This window comes from Sapajus apella, unplaced genomic scaffold (assembly GCF_009761245.1).
Source record: "Sapajus apella isolate SASKATOON/1434 unplaced genomic scaffold, GSC_monkey_1.0 scaffold27, whole genome shotgun sequence".
Taxonomy (NCBI): domain Eukaryota; kingdom Metazoa; phylum Chordata; class Mammalia; order Primates; family Cebidae; genus Sapajus; species Sapajus apella.
The window spans coordinates 11630424-11638589 of NW_022436967.1; the positions used below are offsets into that span (position 1 = coordinate 11630424).

Consider the following 8166-nt stretch of genomic DNA (forward strand, 5'->3'; position numbering starts at 1 on the left):
CTATAAAGACGGTAATTGTAAAGACCACAGATGGATAAATTTATAACAAAGGGAAGAAACCAGCCTAAAAAGGCTGAGAATACCCAAAATCAGGACGTCTCTCCCTCTACAGGGGATCACAGTTCCTCATCAGCAACAGAACAAGGCCTGATGGAGAAAGACTGTTCCATTAGCAGAAGCAGGCTTTAAAAAGTGGATGATAAGAAACTTCTGGGAGTTTAAAGAACTTGTTCTTTAAAAAGAACTTGTTCTAACCCAATGCAAAGAAACTAAGAACTTTAAAAAAAAGGTTTGACGAAATGTTAACAATAACACACAATTTAGAGAGGAATATAAGTGAATTAATGGAGCTGAAAAACACAACAAGAGAACTTCGCGAACTATGCACAAGTTTTAGCAGCCGAATTGATCAAGCAGAAGAAAAGATATCAGAGGTCGAGGACCAACTTAATGAAATAAAACAAGAAGGCAAGAATAGAGAAAAAAGGATAAAAAAGAACGAGCAAAGTCTCCAAGAAATATGGGACTATGTGAAAAGACCTAATCTACGTTTGATAGGTGTACCTGAATGTGACAAAGAGAATCAATCCAAGCTGGAAAAAACGCTTCAGGATATTATTCCGGAAAACTTTCCCAACCTAGCAAGGCAGGACAATGTTTAACTCCAAGTAATACAGAGAACACCACAAAGATATTCCTCAAGAAGACCAACCTCAAGGCACATAATCGCCAGATTCACCAGGGTTGAAATGAAAGAAAATACTGAGGGCAGCCAGAGAGAAAGGTTAGGTTACCCATAAAGGGAAGCCTATCAGACTCACAGCAGATATCTCAGCAGAAACCCTACAAGCCAGAAGAGAGTGGGGGCCAATATTCAACATCCTTAAAGAAAAGAACTTTCAACCCAGAATTTTACATCCAGCCAAACTAAGCTTCATAAGCGAAGGAAAAATAAAATCTTTTGTGAACAAGCAAGCACTCAGAGTTCATCACCACCAGGCCTGCTTTATAAGAGCTTCTGAAAGAGCCACGACAAATAGAAAGGAACAACCAGTATCAGCCTTTCTAAAAAAATACCAAAAAATAAAGAACATCAAATAATTAAGAAATTGCATCAACTAATGGGCAAAACAGCCAGCCAACATTAAATGACAGCATCAAACTCACATATATTGTTATTAATTCTAAATTTAAATCGACTAAATCCCCCAATCCAAAGACACAGACAGGCAAAAAAAGCCAAGACCCATTGGTATGCTACATCCAGATCCATCTCACATGCAAGGATACACAAAGACTCAAAACAAAGGGATGCAGAAAAATTTACCAACCAAATGGAGAGCAAAGATAAATAAACAGAAAGTAGGAGTTGCAATTTTTGTTGATAAAATAGACTTCAAAGCAACAAAGATCAAAAGAAGCAAAGAAGGATATTACATAATGATAAAAGGATCAATATAACAAGAAGAGCTAAAGATCCTAAATATATACGCACCCAATACAGGAATACCCAGATATATAAGACTTATAAAGAGACTTGGACTCCCACACAGTAGTAGTAGGAGACTTCAACATCAATATTAGACAGATCAATGAGACAGAAAGTTAACATCGATATTCAGGACTTGAACTCAGATCCAAAACAAGTAGACTTAATTAACATTTATAGAACTCTCCACTTTAAATACACAAAATATACACTCTTATCAGTACTACATCACACCTATTTACAGGTTTAAATGAAATATTGGTTGGCTGCTTGTTAATTATTTTCTTCCCTCATTTTTTTTTATGTCTCTATTTTAAACACAATTACAGGCATATCCATTTTTAGACTGCATTCTAGCCCGGGCAATAAAGCAACACCCCTGTTCTCTCTCCCTCTTCCTTTTTTTTCATTCCTTCATTCTTTTTTTTTTCTTTTTTTTTTTTTCATTCTTTCTCTTTCTTTCTCTCTTTCTTCCTCTAGGGGGAAAAAAAAAGAAAGAAGAGAGGAAGAGAGAGAAAGAAGAAAGAAAGAAAGAGAGAGAGAAAGAAATAAATAAAGTAAGGAAGAAACTCAGAGGCGTTGGTCCCTTAGTCTGCCACACTCTGGAGTAATTCTGTCCCTGCTTGAATGTGATCTCCTTGAGGCAAAGTTTGGGTCTCCTTCCTCTTGCATGCCCACCCTGGCCTGTCTGTCCCACACTAGCTGCTCAATGAAGGCTGGCCCATGTAGAGTATGGGTTTGAGGCATCCCAAGACTTGGAGTTGTAGAAGATCTGAGTGAGAAGCCTTGGAATGCTCTGCCCATCAGGAAGTGTGTCTATCCCAGAGTTCAGCCGAGAAGCTGTGCTCCCTCCAACGCCAGTGCTCAGAGCTCCCCTACCCAGGGTGGAACCTTGGATGGCCAAGTACAATGGCTCAATATTTGCCTTGAGTAACTGGGTGCAGTGGCTCCTGCCACTGTTGGATCTGTAATCCTAGCACTTTGAGGGGCTGAGGTGGGTATTCAGAATATGATAAACATAGTATCTGAAATGTTTTGAGTGTAACACAAAATTTGAAAGCAATTTTTAAAATTAGATGTAATTCCATTACATCAATATAAAAAATTCCCTCATGGCAAAACATGGTAAGCAAAGTCAAAGGACAAACAACAAACGTAAAAGCAACAGTATAAATCATATCACCAAGAGCTAATTTGCTTAATATAGCTAAAGCTTCTACATATCAACGATAAAACAGTAACCATATAATAGAAAAATAGGTAGCATATAGGAACAGGGAGCTCTCAGAAAAAGAATTACAAATGATTCATTCACAGGAAAAGATGCCCAAACTCTGTAATAAGAGATATATAAGTTAAAAATCAGAATAAAATAACATTTTTGCCAATCAGATACACTCTAGTAGCACTCTGTACTGTTGAGTGTATAAGGAAATAGACACGCTAAAACCTTGTTGGTGGAAGTACATACCGACAAAATGTTAATGGAGAACAATTTGGAAATGTGGGAGATGATGTATTTACATGTAAGTATTATGTACTTCAGCATATACAGATACAACAGGAAAAGTGGCAGGGACTACTAAAGCATGTTACATTCAGTTGATGGAGTGAATGCTCTACAGCCATCACAAAGAATGAGGCAGTCCTGTAAGTACCAAGATGAAGTGATCTTTTAGATACCCAGATCTTTTTTAGCAGATCTTTTTCCTTGTTGGCTTCACTATTGGTAGAGTCATCTTTCGTAAGGTAATGCAGAACATCTAATTCAAGAACATGACCTCCCATAAATACTGAGGAAGAATTCAAAGCTACCAACTGGGGAAACAGCTTTATATAAAGCAGTGTAAAAATCTACAAATTACCTAGAAAACAGAACATCCTGCAGAAAACTCAAACTAAAAACATCCAAAACGGAATTCTTTACTGCACTTGCACGCTAACCTGTCTCATCATCCTACCAAATCTGCTTCTTTTCCTCCTCAGACAACCCCAGAGAGCTCAGACATCCTCAAACTCCATGCAAGCTCATGATGTTAAAAACAGCCAGAGGGTGATTAACTCATGAATCCCCAAGTGTGTTCTCAGATCATCCACAGGAACCAAAAAGCAGTGAACTTTCCCAAATGCACAGGAACAAATGCAGAAAGCAAGTGATTTAACCAAGACACCACAGAGATTAAAGATACGCATCTACTTACCACGTGAATGAGTGTTTGTCTCATTTTGATCTCTGTCTTAACCAACTATACAAAATTCCTATGAACTCAGAAAAGATTATTCTCCCTTGTGAAATCAGAAGTACTAGATTAACTGAATCCATAACTGCTAAACTATGAAACACAACTAAAGGCTAAGCTATGAAGCTTCAGTTTTATTTCAGGCAACCTCCTGACATAAACACGATCTAGATAAAAAATAAAGCTCAACAACATACACACATCCCCAGAAAATCACACAGAACACCAACACACAGAAAGGATGGGTCCTGCTTCCTATCTACAACACTGTCAAGCTTGCTCTGGTAAATGAAAGCCAGGAAGCTCATCCCTGAACAGGATGAAGAGGGACGAATACAAGAACAAGGAAGCCCTTCTATGAAGGGAGTTTGGAGTGTGTCTCTGTGTGTTTATATACTCACATTTTTAGTCTCTTAGGTGGGTGAAACGAAAATAAATCTTGGGGCCCCTAAATCACTAAGCTAAAGGGAAAAGCCAAGCTGGGAACTGCTTAGGGACAACCTGCCTGTCACTGAGATAGATGCATAGCGGACTGCCTCCTTTGGAAAGGCTAATCAAAAACTCAAAGAATGCAAGCATTCCTCTCTCTCACCTATCTGTGACCCAGAAGCTCCTTCCAGCTTCAAGTCTCCTGCCTTTCCGGACACAACCATTGTACTTCTTACATACGTTGGCAGATGTCTCAAGTCTCCCTAAAATGTATAAAACTAAGCTGTGTCCTGACCACATGTCATCAGGAGCGTGCATCCTCAAACTTGGCAAAATTAACTTTCTAAATTAACTGAGACTTGTCTCAAATTTTCAAGGTTACAAATAACACCAGCAAATCAGGAGACCCACTGAAGGGAAAAAGAAGGTAGTCTAACTTCATTATGACTACAAAAATGAATCTGGTATATCCATACAATAGGCTATTACTTAGCAAATAAAAGGAAAAAAATTACTGACACAAAAAGCACCATGGATGAATCTCAAAATAATCACGTTGAATGAAAAAACCCAGGAAAAAAGAATACCTACTGTATGATTCTATTTATATAATATATAAGTTAGAAAATGAAAACTAACCCACAGTTACAAAAAGCTTATCAGTGGTTGCCTGTGGATCAGAGGCAGGAGGGAGACAGTACTGAAGGGTACAAGGAAACTGCTGGGATGCCAAGTACGTCTATTATCTCTAGTGGTGACAGCTCTACGGCTGTGTGAAAACATCTAACTTTACACTTCTAATATGTGCAGCTTAGGTGTCACTTGACTCCTCAATAAAGCTGCTTAAAATTTCTTGATAAAAATAAGTTCACATTGACCACCAATCAGGTTTAACTGAAACCTTACAAAATGAAGATTATTTTCACTTTCAGAAGGATATCTGATTGCAGTTACATATCATGCTTTGTGGACAAGCAATTTCAGAATAAATACAGATGTCAAATATTTAAATGTCTGTATTTCTTCCCATTCATCCTATTCATTATTTAAAAGAAGCTAAAGCATTAAAAAAAAAAAAATTCTATCACTTCAAATTTCTTACAGAGACTCTCTGAAATTCAATAAACATTTAATCTTTTGGAAAAGACAGGACCTTAAACACCATCCTGTCCAACTTTCTCAATTTAAGGAAGTAAACTTAGCCCCTCCCCTTACAGGGAGTTCATCCAGTCTCATGGCTTTGAAGTCAGCTCTGTGTTGCTGACACCTACCTTTGTCATTTTATTCTTGACCTCTCCACTGAACTACAGACATTTATTCCACTGCCACTAAACCACCTCACTTGACTCTAATAAGTATCTAAAACCAATTGTGGCCAAAAGGTGTCTTCTGATTCCCCTCACCACCAACTTCTCCAATTTTCCCCATCTTAGTAATTGAACCCTCACACATTCAGTTGCTCAACTAAAACCTAGAAATCAACTCTTGACTACTCATCTCCTGCCTTCCACGTAGAATCCACACTTAAGTTCTTAGCTCTGTCTGCAAAGTATATTGCCAAAGTTGGCCCAGGCTCCATCTACACAGCTACTATGGCTTCTTACCCAGACAACAGCTCTGAAAGGTCCCCATCTCATCGTCTGCCTCTACCAGTTAGTCACTACACAGTAGCCATAGTCATGAGGCCATCAATCCCCAGACCTAGAACACTCTACAGACTTGCTGCCATCATTAAAGTGACATCCTAACTCCTTATTCTGCCCTAAAAGATCAAGGCCCTTTCCACCTCTCTAGCCTCACCTACCACTATTTCTTCTCTGGATACATTCCAACATTTCATATTGGCTGTCTCCAACACACTAAACTTAATTCCACCCCAAAGCCAACACTTTCCCACCTCCATACCTGGAATGCACACAGATGCTTCACCATTCATATCTCAACTCAACATCTTCAAAAGCTTCCCAGACCTCACAATCTACAGAAGCATCCCCTGGTGAGAAGCTGGTGGTGAGGGGAATGAATCAGGAGCCCTTTGGCCACAATAAGTTTAGAAATGTATTAGGTATTCAAGTGAATATTTAATTCACTTATCATAGACCCCATTTTACTGATGTTACAGTACTTATCACTATCTAAAATTATCTTGTAAAGTTCTTCACTTATTTATTATATATGCTAATAAAATTCATTCATTCATTTATTCATTCATTCATTCCTGCTATGCCTATCAGAAGCATTAGCCCAAATAAGAACTGTGATCTTTTCTTATTTCACTTGGAAGCATTCATTTCCAGGTGCCTGGTACTACTGGTCAAAAAGTACCCATGTGCATTTTTTTTTTTAAGTCTATTTTAGTTCTTTTTTAATTCCTAAGTGTGACGATTGGGTTTCCACACTCAAACATGCATGTGAACCTTTTTACAACATCAGCACATTACCAGTCTGACGTTTAAAAATAAAGGTCAATTTCAACTGTCCTATTAATTTTACAAGGTTCCAAATCGTTTTCCTTAAACCTTTTTACATCAGTACATTACCTGTCTGATGTTTAAAAATAAATTTCAATTTCAACTGTCCTATTAATTTTACAAGTCTTCAAATCATGCTTCTAAAAAACTGAAAAATTCAACTACTGGCCCGCCTCATTATTATGAGATTTCTATTTGATATAATATCAACTTATCAATTTACATGAATGTTGTTGATTTTGAGATTGCATGGCCTGTCACTATAATAGTACACTTTTTGATAAGGATAAAGTCAATATTAGAAGTATTTACTTTTAATGATTAAATTGGGATCTCTAATATCTTACTTTTGGGGTACTTAGCAAATAGTCACTTACATAATATACTATCTACATGCACCAATTTAAACATTTTTAATTCCTTTATTTTCTTTTTTAGAATTTCAAAGTTTTCAGACACTGCTACCAAAAAAATCACAATCGATTTTTTACCTGGTTGTTACACATTATAAATGATCTCCTAGTAAATCATTAATCACTGGGATGTACATTTTATAAGGACAGAGATACTTATCCAGTTTGTTCATTGTATCCTCCAGCACCTACTCCCGGCATATTATCAGCTTAAAATAATATGTGTTGTTAAATACCTGCAAGCTCCTCTTTTATCTTATGGAGATCAGCATATTACTTCCACATTTAGAGCATACTGCTGATATAATATCTTCTTGCTATTGCTTGATGCATGAAAATATTAAGCATGATCAGAACAGCAATTCTAAATCACAAGTTCTTGACTTTCAAGTTGTACAGTGATATGTGGGGCAAATGGGTGGCAAGTGATCAACAGAGATTTTCACATAAGGTGTGATCAACATAGATTCTCTTACATTGTGCTGAGGAGGCAAGACTCAATATGGAGTCTGGATACACGGACTGCTCTAGGGCTAGGGAGAAAGCCACTGATAGAAGACCATCTGTCTGTGCGTGAGAGTATCAAATTTTATACTGATGCCAAGGTGAATGTTAAATAGCGCTACAGGGCTGATAACGAACATTGCCATAATAAAGTAGTCAGAAGCAACCATTGTGAATAATAAAAAAGCAGCTCAGTTTTTGGTGTGCTGCAAGTAATTTATACTAATGAAAATTAAAATAGTCAAGTTCATGAACAATCATTCATGAATAATCAAGACTATTCCTAAGACATTACTCTTGCCCTCATATTTCTTTCCTTTTTTTTTTGAGATGGAGTTTTGCTCTTGTTACCCAGGCTGGAGTGCAATGGCGCGATCTCGGCTCACCGCAACCTCCGCCTCCCGGGTTCAGGCAATCCTCCTGCCTCAGCCTCCTGAGTAGCTGGGATTACAGGCACGCGCCACCATGCCCAGCTAATTTTTTGTAGTTTTAGTAGAGACGGGGTTTCACCATGTTGACCAGGATGGTCTCGATCTCTTGACCTTGTGATCCACCCGTCTCAGCCTCCCAAAGTGCTGGGATTACAGGCTTGAGCCACTGCGCCTGGCCTTGCCCTCATA

At 38.0% G+C, this 8166-nt stretch overlaps 1 pseudogene; it reads left to right on the top strand.

The window, feature by feature from the left end:
- Positions 1 to 6515: 6515 nt before the first annotated feature.
- LOC116560952 lies at positions 6516 to 6609 on the top strand (annotated as a pseudogene).
- The last annotated feature ends 1557 nt before the right edge of the window (positions 6610 to 8166 follow it).